The sequence below is a fragment of the Myotis daubentonii genome, chromosome 5 (assembly GCF_963259705.1).
Source record: "Myotis daubentonii chromosome 5, mMyoDau2.1, whole genome shotgun sequence".
In the NCBI taxonomy this organism is placed as follows: Eukaryota; Metazoa; Chordata; class Mammalia; order Chiroptera; family Vespertilionidae; genus Myotis; species Myotis daubentonii.
In genome coordinates this window covers 68986773-68998797 of record NC_081844.1, presented here as the reverse complement: position 1 = coordinate 68998797, position 12025 = coordinate 68986773, and the positions used below count along the sequence as shown (strand labels likewise).

The following is a 12025-nucleotide window of genomic DNA, read 5'->3' as shown; positions in this document are numbered from 1 at the left end:
ATGAGATTGAAGAACTCTTTTGGCTCAAGATTAATGATTAAATATTCCAAAAGACATACTTTCGTGAGTGCCTTTGATTTATTGTAGTGTTTTGAGAGACTTTGAGTTAGAGTGTTTAAATCACTTATTCTTCAACTGTATTGGAAGAAGTAAATGTAGATATTTTATTATAGTCAATAGTTTATCAGTAATAGCTGATCCTTCTAGGTGCCAGGCTCTGTTCTAAGTGTTTTATGTATATATCGTATCTAGTTCTCATAGCAAGCTCATGAATGATTGCCATGTTGTGGCCATTTGAGATGGAGAAACTGAACCACTGGGGTCTTGGGTGGCTTCAACAAGGTTCTATACTGGATAGTGGAGCTGCTGGGCTATGGGTTTGGGAGGCATTACTCCACAGTTTTCATGCTTTAGTTGAAACTTTACTGCCTCCCCAGCAAACAGATGCCTAGAACAAACTGCAACCTAGCAAGACAGCTCCTCTCTAATATGGGAAGGGGGCCAAAAAGAACCTTTGCCTTATCTATATAATTTGAATTTCTTTTTCTAATGATAATGTGTTTGTATATTACTGAATGCAGTTGAAACTGTGTAAGTTAAAATTGTCAGAGTCCTAAGTCAGGTTATTAATTTCCACTAGTTCACTACCACTTAAAATTTTTTTTTTTTTTTACCTGGAATGTTAAAGCTGGTGGGTAATTTAGAAATCATTGAACACAATCCCCTTGTTTTTCAGATGAATAAACTGTGGCTCAGTGACTTACTGAACAAATTAGTGACAGAGCAGGTCTGCTGATGCCCAACTTTGTACACTTTCTATTGCATACCTTACGTGGAGTAAAACATACAGCTCTTAAATGAGCAGTTTGAATTTCAACAAATGACTCTATACATGAAACCAATTAAAAAGCCTAGATGTAGATCATTCCCATGACCCCTGGATATTTCATTGTGCTAGGCATCTTTTTGAAAACTTTTCCTTTGTTCATTAGTGTATGTTAGTAAGAATTTAAGTGCTTACATTTCATATGTGTCCACACATTTTACAGTTCTCAACAAAGGCACACCTTAGTGTGTGGATTCTTCCTTCAGGACAGAACCAGGGTTTTCAAAAAGTCCCATGCTCTTCTTATCTTTTACAAACCAGTTTCTAATGCTGAAGTTGCTAATTAGTGTTCCTTGTTTAGAATCAATTACTCAAGTTGGTCTTTAGCCTGACGTAGTTATCATTCCATACAAAATTATTTTTCCATCCTTTAATGCCCAAGCTCCCCAGACATATTTATAGTCAAAGTACATGTCTTTTTTTTTCTGTTAACCAAGCAGTTTATATGTTACTAGAGGCCCAGTGCACTAATTCGTGCACGGGTGGGGTCCAGCCAGCCCGGCCCCAATCAGGGTGGATTGGGGCTGGGCCTGTCGGGAGGAGACCACCGCGGGAGGTTGGTCAGCTGGCCCGCCCCTATTAGGCCCCGATCAGGGCCAGGCCAGCTTGGGAGAGGGGCCGGCCATGAGGAGGGCCTGTGGGTGGTGGGTTGGCCAGCTCCGCCCCTGAGTGGGGTGGGGGGACTGATGGGGGTCAGTGGCCAGGGGAGGGGCTGTGGGAGGTTGGCCAGCCAGCCCCACACCCAGTTGGTGTGGGGGGTGCTGATTGGGGGTGGAGTTGGCTGGGGGAAAGGCCATGGGCCAGTTAGGGGCTGATCAGGGGTTGGGCTGCCCTGGGGAGGGGCTATGGGCGGTGGGCCAGCTGGCCCCACCCCCGAGTGGGGTGGGGGGCCAATTAGGGGCCAGCGGCCTGGGGGAGGGGCCATGGTTGGTTGGCTGGCTGGCCCTGCCCCTGATTAAAATGGGGGGACCAATCAGGGGTGGAGCTGACTGAGGGGAGGTGCTGTGGGCCAATGGGGTGGTGGAGGCCCATAAGGGGCCGGGCCATCTGGGGGTGAGAGGCCTCAGGCGGTTGGCAGCCAGCCCTGCCCCTGATCGGGGTGGGGGGGCTGATCTGGGGTGGGGCTAGGTGCGGGGAGGAGCTGCAAGAGGTTGGCCGGCTGGCCCACCCCTATTGGGGTAGTGATCAGGGGCTGGTCGGCCGGGGGGGAGTGGCTGCAGGCCTATTGCGGTAGTGGGGGCCCATCAGGGGCGGGGCCAGCTGGGGGGAGGGGCCTCAGGAGGTTGGCCGGCCAGCCCCACCCCCTGATGGGGCCGGTTTGCTGGCCACAGTGGGTGTCATAGTGACAGGTCGTTCTAGTCATTACTGCATTCTGGTTGCTGGCTTTTTAGATATATATAGATAACTTTGGAACTTCTGTAAGAATAAGACCTATTTACTAAAATGTTTGGTCTGCTTTGCTTTGTGTTAATGAGAAAAGCATTCCAGCTAAGTTGGTGGTGAATTAACACAGCAATAGTCTGTCAGCTTGGTTCCTTGCACATCCTTATCTTCCCCATTTGATTTGCTCCTTGGGCTTGGTGAATGGTGTGTGTGTGTGTGTGTGTGTGTGTGTGTGTGTGTGTGTATGTGTGTTGGAGAGCTGTTGTCTGGCAATGGTACCAATATGCTGATGAACAATTTTAAAACCAACTCCTAATTCACAAGTATGGAGAATATTTTCTGGCATGAGTGAATCTTAATCCATATAATTTTGACATCTCAAACAGTACAGTCACCTTTTCTGGATCTTGTTATACAGAATTATCCTAAAACCCCTAGGAAGTATTCCCAAAAGGAAATAAAGTAATTTTGATAGATATGTTCATAACCGTGATACTGAAATGTGAAAGTTGGAAATAAACAGAAATGTTCAATAATAAGAAAATGATTACATGGTTGATAATTATATAGGCACTAAAAATGATTGCTTTGTAACTAGGTTGATACATGGAAATACTTAAGACAATATTAAGAGAAAAAGAAGACCCTAAAATTTTAAGTACTTTATAAATAGTAATTTACATCTATGTAAAAATATTTATCCCTTAATGGAATTAGGCTGGAAAACATTTTTGGTAAGAGAACATTTATTTGCTAAATTTCAGAAGTAGAAGAAGTAATGCCTAGAATAAATGGGCTTAGGAAACAAGTTATGGAGGTACGGGAAGGGCTCTTGGAGGTTGGGTGTGAGGAAGCTAATGTTTTATGTTCCTGAGAGGAGGAAGGGGAAGGGAAAGGGAAAGGCACAGGCAGGCATGCTCTTGGGAGGGAGAGCCAGGTTGTAAAACTTTTTTTGCACAAAAATAATACTGATTTTAATGATAAAACATTAAATTTTTTAGTCCTTAAGTTTTAAAAATTTAACTTTATTGTTAAAAGTACTACAGATGTCCCCCTTTTCCCTCCATTGAACCCCTCTTCCCTACTCCCACTCCCTCCCAGGCCTTCACCACACTCAAAAAATGTTTTTATTTTGAAGTAAGTTCAAACTATAGAAAAGTTGCAAGAATGATACTAAGAACTCCCCCTAATCTCATTTACCCTTTACAATACTTGTCACCAATTTTTAACATTTTGCCAGATTTGTTTTATCATTTGCTTTCCCTCTTTTCTTTTTCTTTTTTTAATATATTTTTTATTGATTAAGATATTACATATGTGTCCTTATCCCCACGTTACCCTCTACCCTCCTCCCCCCCCCCCCACTCATGCCCTCACCCCCCTCGTTGTCCGTGTCCATTGGTTAGGCCTATATGCTTGCATATAAGTCCTTTGGTTGATCTTTCCCCCTTACCCCCACCCTCCCCTACCTTCCCTCCAAGGCCCAACAGTCCGATCAATGCCTCTCCGTCTCTGGATCAGTCCTTGTTCATCAGTTTATGTTGTTCATTATATTCCACAAATGAGTGAGATCATGTGGTATTTATCCGCTCTCCAGTTCCATCCATGCTGTGACAAATGGTAAGAGTTCCTTTTTCTTCTTCCTCTTCTTAAAGAATACCTTTCAGCATTTCATATAATGCTGGTTTGGTGGTGATGAACTCCTTTAGCGTTTTCTTATCTGTGAAGCTCTTTATCTGACCTTCTATTCTGAATGATAGCTTTGCTGGATAAAGTAATCTTGGTTGTAGGTTCTTGGCATTCATCACTTTGAATATTTCTTGCCACTCTCTTCTGGCTTGCATGGTTTCTGTTGAGAAATCAGCTGACAGTCGTATGGGTACTCCCTTGTAGGTAACTGTCTTTCTCTTGCTGCTTTTAAGATTCTCTCTTTGTCTTTTGCTCTTGGCATTTTAATTATGATGTGTCTTGGTGTGGTCCTCTTTGGGTTCCTTTTGTTTGGGGTTCTCTGCGCTTCCTGGACTTGTAAGTCTATTTCTTTGACCAGGGAGGGGAAGTTTTCTGTCATTATTTCTTCTAATAGGTTTTCAATATCTTGCCCTCTCTCTTCTTCTGGTACCCCTATAATTCTGATGTTGGTATGCTTGAAGTTGTCCCAGAGGCTCCTTACACTATCTTCATATTTTTGGAGTCTTTTTTGTTTTTTCTTTTTCGGTTGGGTCTTTTTTGTTTCTTCGTATTTCAAATCTTTGACTTGATTCTTGGGATCCTCTGGTCTGCTGTTGGATTTCTGTATATTATTCTTTATTTCAGCCAGTGTATGCTTAATTTCTAGTTGGTCCTTTTTCATATCCTCGAGAGTCTCACTAGATTTATCGAGGGTCTCACTAAATTTATCGGCGGTTTCCATAAAATTCTTGAAAAACCTTATAAACGTGGCCTTGAACTCTATATCCAGTCGTTTGCTTTCCTCCATTTCTTTCATTTGTGACCTGTTTCGTTGTCTCTGCATTTTTTATGCTTCCCTGTGTTGGTAGAGTGGTTTTGTGTGCTAGGTGTCCTGTAGGGCCCAGTGTCTCAGCCTCCCCAGTTACCTGAGGTGGACACTCTTGGTGTACCCCCTTGTGGGCTTTGTGCACAGTCTTATTGTAGTTATGCCTTGATTGTTGTAGGATCACTGGGAGGAATTGACCTCCAGGCCAATTGGCAGTGAGAATCAGCTGTGTCTGCAGTGGGAGAACTTCTGTGCTGAAGACACCCTTCTGGGGCAAGACTTGCTTCAGTGGGGTTTTGGTGCTCACTGAGTCTGCACCCTGAGTGTGTCCCTTATGGATCTGAGGAGTTGTAATCTAGATGGTCCCCCTCTGACCACTGGGTACACTGGCTCTTGGATCTAAGGAGGTGCTAATTTAGCCTCTGCCTGAGGTTACACAGCAGGAGCTACGAAGAGAACTGCAGATTCCCCTTCCTTTTTTGGAGTTTGGAGGTACCCTGATGAGGCCCAGCTGTGAAGCAATGCAAGCCGCTGTGGGGCCTTGGGCCTTCTCTTGGAAGTTCTGGGTCTGTCTGGCCCAGCTTCAGTTAGGTAATTTTCAGGTTGCAAAGGGCCGGGGCATTCATATGCAAAAGCCTCTGCCGCAGCCTGGGTGGGGTGGGGTCTCAGGGAATCAAAGGGCGGAGCAAGCAGCTATGGTGGATTCTCAGCCCTGCCCTAAGGGGCCACGTGTCTCAGTGTCCCAGTAATTGCTGTAAGCACCTCTGAGGGAAAGCCAACCTCAAGTTCCAAGTTCTGCCCACTGCCAGACAGTCCAGTTTCTCCCCGTATGAGTCCTGGGTCCCCAGAGACTTCCCAGAACTGGAGTTCAGAGCAGTCGGGAGCTTGTGACTCCCTCCCGATTCAAAAAGACAGCCGCGTCCTCAGGTGCCAGCCCCTTTCTGCGCGAGCAAGCCTCCATACCTCTGCACTTTACTTCCACAGCTCCTCTGGCTCTCAGTGTACTTTTCTTTCCTTCTAGTTGTAGAATTTCCACTCAGCCAGCTTTCCTGTAGTTCTGGATGATGCCCGTTTTGTCTTTATGTTGTTTTTTTGAAGTTGTTGTGGGAGGCAGCAATTTCCCGGTGTTTATCTATGCCGCCATCTTAGTTTCTCTCTGCTTTCTCTCTTTTCATATATACATATATATTTTCTTCTGCATCATTTGAGAGGAGGTGGCACATTCATGTCCATTTCCTAATTCTTCTGTGCATTTTTCCTAAAAACAGGGATATTCTTTTATGTAACTATGATGGAATTATTAAATTCAGGAAATTTAACATAAATATAACACCTTAAAAATACACAGTTTATATTCAGTCTATATTCCAATTCTGTCAGTTGTCCCAATATAGTCCTATCCTAGCATTTCCCCCTCCAGTTCAGGAGCCAGTAGAAGATCACGTGTTGCATTTCGTCATATTGTCTCTTTGGTTTCCCTTAATCTGGAAGAAATCTGGTTTTCTTTGTCTTTCTATGACAATGACATATTTGAAGAACATGGGCCAGTTATTTTATATTATACCAAAGGCCCAGTGCATGGATTTGTGCACATTGAAAGGAAATTAATTAGAAGAAATATTTTAGAGGCTAGGGAGGAACCACAGGACACGTGTACGGCCCATCTCGCCCAGTCCTGATCGGTGGGACCCCAGCAGCAAGCTAACCTACCGGTCGGAGCGTCTGCCCCCTGGTGGTCAGTGTGCATCATAGCAACTTGTTGAAAGGTCAAACAAATGGTATTTGGCTTTTATTATATAGGATTCGTCTGTTTGGGTTTGCGTGATGTTTCTTCATGATTCGATTCAGATTTCTTCATGATTAGATGTCTGGTTAGAAAATAAAGGAAAGGTCATATCCTTCTCAGGGTATGGCATCTAGAGCCACATGATATCCATCTGCTCCTCATTGGTCATGTTAATAATGATCACTGATTAAAATGTTTGGTTTCTCCACAACAAAGTTCCTTTTTCCCCCCAACAAACAATAAGCAGTCTGAGGGGCAATGCATTAAGAGCACTTAAATATCATGCTCCTGATCCCAGTCTCTCCCCAGACTGAGCATCTAGCTCGGTTCCTTTTTAAGACACTTTTCGCAAAGGCTTGTTTACATATATCCCAGGTAAACAGGAAAACTGGAGTGATTTTGCTGAGGCTGTCCCTTTGCCTGCAAAACACCCCCATCCAAACCTGTCTAGTTGGTACTACAATTGAAACCTATCTCAAAATGCTGCCATCTCTTCTTTCCTTAATTAGATGCAATGTCTTCCTCTTTAATCTCCAGGAGCACTTTGTACTTTTCTTGGGGCACATGTTAACATCTACTTTGTGCTTACCATTGATGGTGTACTTCCTTTATTCTAGTTACCAGACAGTAAGTGCCTTGAGGGCATGGGCTGTGTCTTACTCATTTCTGCATCCTCTACTGGGCCCAGAAGAGACAGTCACTGGGAGACAGGTGATCAGTGTTTATTCAAGAAATGCATACTTGCTCCTACTACTCACCCCTTCTGATGTGCTAATTGAATACCCAATCGAATATTTTAAGAACTCAGTTTCATCTCGTTAGCATCTCTTCACCTCCTGTTTAACAACATGTTGCTATTTTGCCCTTGAAGTAAGAATGGAAACCTTTCAGTATCATTTCTGTATTCTTACTCAGGTGTTAAGAAATGTGTTGAGTGAATGAGTTCCTTCCTTACTGTGAGGATGTATGTTTCATGTTTCTTTCTAAGTCTCTTACTAGAGCACTGGGCCAGCTTCTCATTGTTTTGACAAGAAGGTATGATGAGGTCTGCCCTTCCTCTAAGGCATTTTTCTAACATTTACTAAGAATACTCCATGTGTATTGATAGAACAGATCCCTACCTAAAGATTCCACTGTGTTCCGGTTTTAGAAACTGTAAGTATAAGCTGTCAAAATCACAGGAGTTAGGAGCCAAGGTTATTAATTTGTTCAGATAGTATTAATTTGTTCTGCCAAGACATGTAAGAACAATCATTAATTTAGTTTATAAGTTTAATGAATGATTAGAAGAACAAAAATTCTAAGTAGGTCAATCAAATGTTATGGTTCAACTAACTTGCAGTTATACTGGAAAAGGGTGTCCAGACAGATGACACTAGGCTTTTTATTACTTTACTAGAGGCCCGGTGCATGACATTTGTGCACGGGAAGCGGGGGAGTCCCTCAGCCTGGTCTGCACCCTCTCTAATATGGGTCATCCCTCTCGCAATCCAGGAACGCTGGCTCCTAACCGCTCGCCTGCCTGCCGGCCTGATCTCCCTAACTGCCCTCCTCCGCCAGTCTGATCACCCCTAACTGCCTCTGCCTTGGCCTCACCACCATGGCTTTGTCTGGTTTGCAGGTCGGCCATGTCCCCATCGGGGTGGGGGGTCCCTGCTGGTGGGCAGGGCCAGCCTAAGTGAGGGGCTGAGGGCTGTTTGCAGGCCGACCACACCCCCATCGGGGTGAGGGTCCCCGCTGGGTGGCATGGCCGGCCTGGGTGAGGGGCTGAGGGCTGTTTGGGGGCTGTTTGCAAGCAGGCCAAGCCCCTGGCTTTGCCTGGAAGGATGTCTGGAAGGTCTTTGGAAGGTCTACCAGTCTAATTAGCATATTACTCTTTTATTAGTATAGATATAAAAATATATAAAGTACATCTTTTCTAAAGTGTGTTTTTTTTAAAATATATATTTTATTGGTTTTTTACAGAGAGGAAGGGAGAGGGATAGAGAGTTAGAAACATCTATCAGCTGCCTCCTGCACACCCCCTACTGGGGATGTGCACGCAACCTAGGTACATGCCCTTGACCGGAATCGAACCCGGAACCCTTCGGTCTGCAGGCCAACGCTCAATCCACTGAGCCAAACTGGTCAGGGCTAAAGTGTGTTTTTAAGTGTTGTTTTTTAAAGGGATGGGACCACATAATTCTTATAGCGGGGCTTTCGTTAGAATCTTAACTAGTCCATTATTTTAAGAATAATTTTATGATTTTATAATAGATTTAGAGTTCCAGAAAGGATGCAAAGATAGTACAGAGAGTGCGAATGTACTCCTCACACAGCTTCTTTTCTTGTTAACATCCTACAGCACTATGCACAGTTGTCACAAGTTAGAAATGAACATTGGTGTATTATTATTAACTAAACTTAATACTTTGTACAGATCTCACCGGTTTTTCTCTAACGTCCTTTTATTTGTTCTGGGGTCCCATCTAGGATATCACATTACATTTAGTCATATGTTTCCCTTGCTTCCTCTGGCATTGTGACAGTTTCTCAGACTTTCGTTGTCTTTGATGACCTTGATAGTTTTCAAAGCACTAGTCAGTATTTTTTTTTACAGAATGTCTCTCAGTTTGGATTTCTTCAATGTTTTTCTTGTGTTAGACAGAGGTCATGGGTAGGGGGAGGAAGACCACAGAGATGTAGTACCATTTTCATTACATCATATTAAGGTTACATACTATCAACATGACTCATCACGTTGTTGTTAATCTTGAGCACCTGGCCAGGGTAGTCAGGTTTCTCCACTGCAAAGCTTTTTTCCCCTTTTCCATGTTCTTCTCATTGGAAAGCAGTCATTATGTCCAGCCTACTCTAAAGGGGGGAAGGGGATAGAAAGTTAAGGTCTACTTCTTGGAGGGGAGATTATCTACATAAATTATTTCAAATTCTTCTGAAAGGGAGATTGAGCTCTTCTCATTTATTTAATCATTTATTTGCATTAGTATGGACTCATAGATATTTATTTTATATTTTAGTTTAAAATCCAATATTTTGTTATTTACTTTATTGCTTAAATTGTTTCAGCTTTATGAAACAGACTGTGGAATCTCAGAGGGAAGGTGAAGGTGGATGGGCAGGAAGAGATCAACCAAAGAACTTGTATGCATATATGCATAACCCTTGGACACAGACGATTGGGTGGGGACAGGGGCAAGCTAGAAGGGGTCAACGGGGGGAAAAAGAGGACATCTGGAGCTCTTTGGGAGCAGACCTTTGAGAACTCTTTTAGTTGGTTCCTGTGTCTCTGATGTATTCCATCATTTTGTTTTTTGAGCACTTCCTTATTTATAGATGGGGAAATTGAGGCCAAAAGTGAGGGGTGACATTGACAGTATCTCATAGCCTATCCATGGCTGACCTGGGATAAATCCTACTCCTTTTGCTGCACCATGTACCTCCTGGGACTTGCTAACTACAAGGGTTGAAAATTCATGGTGGGTTTTACAAAGCGTTCTGAAGCCTTGACCAATTATCCCTACCATTGCTCTGAATTGATACATTTTTCACTCTCATACACTGGGCTCTTCAGTGTGAGAAACACTTTCTTGTTTTTTTAATGAGGAAAGAAGGTTACAGTAATTATTCTCTGAGTTGATCATTTCATTCATCAGCTCAGCCATTACTATGATTTGAGGGAGAGGCCAAAAAAGGGTGGGGAAGTCATTTCACAGCTATGATAAATATCTGTCTTCTAAGCCTTTCTGTCAGTTCCTAAGAGATGTGTCACCAAGAAGCCCTGAAAGCTACACTTTATCTATGTAGACAAATGATTATAATGAACAGTTTCAAAAAACACTAAATTCCAGTGTGTAATTTCTTAAAGACACACACATAAATTTAACAGATATTTACAAATGACCTTTTATATACAAAAATGTTGGGGTTTTTTTGGATATGAAAATTAAGAAGATATCCCTGATACCTGTTTTTAATGAGCTTATTACATGGTAGAGAAGGCAGATATATAAGCCATTAATTACAATAGAATAAAATAAGAGTCATAAGGATAAAACTATTGATGCCCTAGTCAGTTTGGCTCAGTGAATAGAGTGTCACCCTGAGGACTGAAGGGCCCCAGGTTTGATTCTTGTCAAGGGCACATTCCTGGGTTGCAGGCTTGATCCCTAGCCCTGGTCAGGGAACCAATCAATGTGTCTCTCTCACATCAATGTTTCTCTTTCTCTGTCTCTCTCCCTTCCACTCTCCCTAAAATTTCAATAGAAAAATATTCTTGGGTGAGAATTAACAAAATAAAACAAACAAACAAACCTACAGATAAACTACTAGAAAAAGAACACTGAAGTTCAATTCAGAGGATCAGGGAAGACTTTCCGAAAGATTTGAGCAGGACTTTGAATGTTGGTCAGATTTCAATAGTTACAGTTGGGGATGAAAGCTCTACAGGCCAAAGGAAATGCATGAGCAAATGTGCATAAATAGTGATGGGGGAAGAAAAAGAAAAATGAATTAAATATGTAATAGTCACTTTTTTGTGGCACCTCTGAGGCTGTTGGCTGCTTCAGGAACTCATTGAAGTGGATGATGAACAAAAATGTAGTAACTTTTATGAGAAGCATATGGCCACAGAAGTTGCTGCTGATGCTCTGGGTGAAGGGTGGAAAGGTTATGTGATCCAAATCAGTGGTGGGAATGAAAAGGTTTCCCCATGAAGCATAGTGTCTTGACCCAGGGCAGAGTCTGCCTCCTGCTGAGTAAGGGGCACTCCTGTTATAGACCAAGGAGAACTTGAGAGAGAAAATGCAGATCTGTTTGGGGTTGCATTGTGAATGCAATCTTAGAGTTCTCAACTTGGTCATTATGAAAAAAGGGGAGAAAGATCTTCCTGGTCTCACTGATACCACTGCGCCTCATGGCTTGGGACCCAAAAGAGCTAGCAGAATCCACAAACTTTTCAATCTCTCTAAAGAAGGTGATGTCAGCAAATATGTTGTGAGAAAGCCTCTAAATGAAGAAAGTAAGAAACCTAGGACTAAAGCACCAAAGATTCAGTGTATTGTTCCTCCACATGTCTTGCAACACAAATGCAGGTGTATTGCTCTGAAGAAAGAAGGTACTAAGAAAGTGCTAAACTTTTTCCTAAGAGAATGAAGGAGGCCAAAGAAAAACGCCAGGAACAGATTACTAAGAGATGTAGACTGACCTCTCTGAGAGCTTCTACCTCCAAGTCTGAGTCCAGTAAAAACTGAGATTTTTGTAACTAACAAATAAAGGACAGCAAATAAAATATAAAAAGGAAATATGTAGTAGTGACTTTGGTCATATATGCAGGGCTGTGATTGGCAAGCCTAGGGAGTCTGTTCCATTCAGTAAGCTTGTGGGATCTATGACAGTCTATTGAACAGGGAAGTGTCATCATCTGGGATGTTTTTATGAAGATAAAACATGCAAGATTAATTAGAAAGAGACATGGTGA

The 12025-nt window shown here is 42.8% G+C and overlaps 1 long non-coding RNA gene and 1 pseudogene across 1 annotated transcript in view; both read left to right on the top strand.

The window, feature by feature from the left end:
• Nucleotides 1-12025, top strand: part of LOC132234304 (uncharacterized) — a 330671-nt gene that overhangs the window by 18398 nt on the left and 300248 nt on the right. The gene's annotated exons all lie outside the window — the stretch shown is intronic.
• On the top strand, nt 9277-11825 carry LOC132234421 (small ribosomal subunit protein eS6-like; annotated as a pseudogene).